Genomic DNA, 1,409 nt, shown 5'->3' with positions numbered 1-1,409 from the left:
GTTTAGATTTATTCACAAAAACAGTTGCTTAGATGGAAGAATGAGCATTAAAGTATTTGTAAGAGCCATAGTTTATGAACTGATAACCGCGATCAGTCAACATTCGAGGACGAATGTTCCAAAGCCTGGAGTTCCCGTGTTACACCCCGAGTTTTCATACGTGAGAGTACGTCGTAAGTCATTGATGTAAGCTCGAAAATCAGATTATATTTGGAAGCAAATAAAGTAAGTTAATAATGTTACCTTGGAGGTTACAAATATTTAAGATCATGAATAACAAGTACCAAAAGGGGTTGGAAAGCTTAGTCGCTAAACGAATTGAAGAAAATAAGTTTCGTCAAAAATCGACAAGTTTGGAATGTTATAACATATTCTTTTGGGGTGAGACTAGGGTGATTAATATGATGAGGAGGTTAATTTATGAGTTATTGTAGTCGTATGATAGTCGTGTGTTATGTTTTTAAGTCAAACGAGTTATGGAACAAAGTTAGCAAAGGTCATCACAAGTTGCATTTATAATGTGCTGAAATTTAGGTCAAATGTAGATGCTTTTTTCTCCAAATATGCTTGGAATCATGGGGTGTTCTACCTACCAAATTTAAGATCTACGAGTATAGTTTCTAACGCATTAAACCGTTAATCAATACGACATAGGAGTAGAGAGATATTCGCGTTTTCGCGAGACCGCGCAAGCAGCTCTCAGTGGGACCCACTTAGGCGGTGGTCGACCTACTTCACTTTATAAACGATTTGGACGCCTATTTTTCACTTATATTCAACTCAACTTCGTCTCCAAACTTTTCCTAACCCTTCTAAACAGATTCCACAATGGTTTGAAGTGATTACACCATATTTCAACATCAAAACTTAGTTCTAGTGAAGAACAACACCTCTTTGAGGTTGTGTTGTCATTGAGGATTGTTGTGGGCTGTATTTGGATGAAATTCCAAGTTGTTGCTGCTGTCTAAGGTGAGTATAACAGCCTACTAATTGTGCTTAAGCTTGCTTGTATGTTGGTTAAGTTGTTAGGATGATAAACTACAAGATAGTACTTGGATTAGCTTAAGTCACTTCTATGGTGTTGTATTGCTATTGAGGGTTGTTGTGAGCTGAATATAACTTGGATTTCGACTTGAAGTTACTATAGGAGTTGTGTGTATTGTGTTCTTGCATGTGCTTAAGGTTATCTTGATGTTGATTAAGTTAAATGGATGGAGTAGACATGAACTAGTGAATAAAGCTACTAATTGAAGATAGTTGGAGTTGAGGATTGTTTCCTTTGTTATAAATATATGGTATAAGGATGGAATCATTGATGAATGACTTCATCATCATGTTAATGATACTGTTAAATTAATGTAAGAAGTCTATAAGGGGTGATATGGGTTATACGGATTACAATCGGAGCT

This window comes from Nicotiana attenuata, unplaced genomic scaffold, assembly GCF_001879085.1.
Source record: "Nicotiana attenuata strain UT unplaced genomic scaffold, NIATTr2, whole genome shotgun sequence".
Lineage (NCBI taxonomy): Eukaryota > Viridiplantae > Streptophyta > Magnoliopsida > Solanales > Solanaceae > Nicotiana > Nicotiana attenuata.
The sequence above is the reverse complement of the archived record's forward strand: the minus strand, read 5'-3'. Positions refer to the sequence as shown.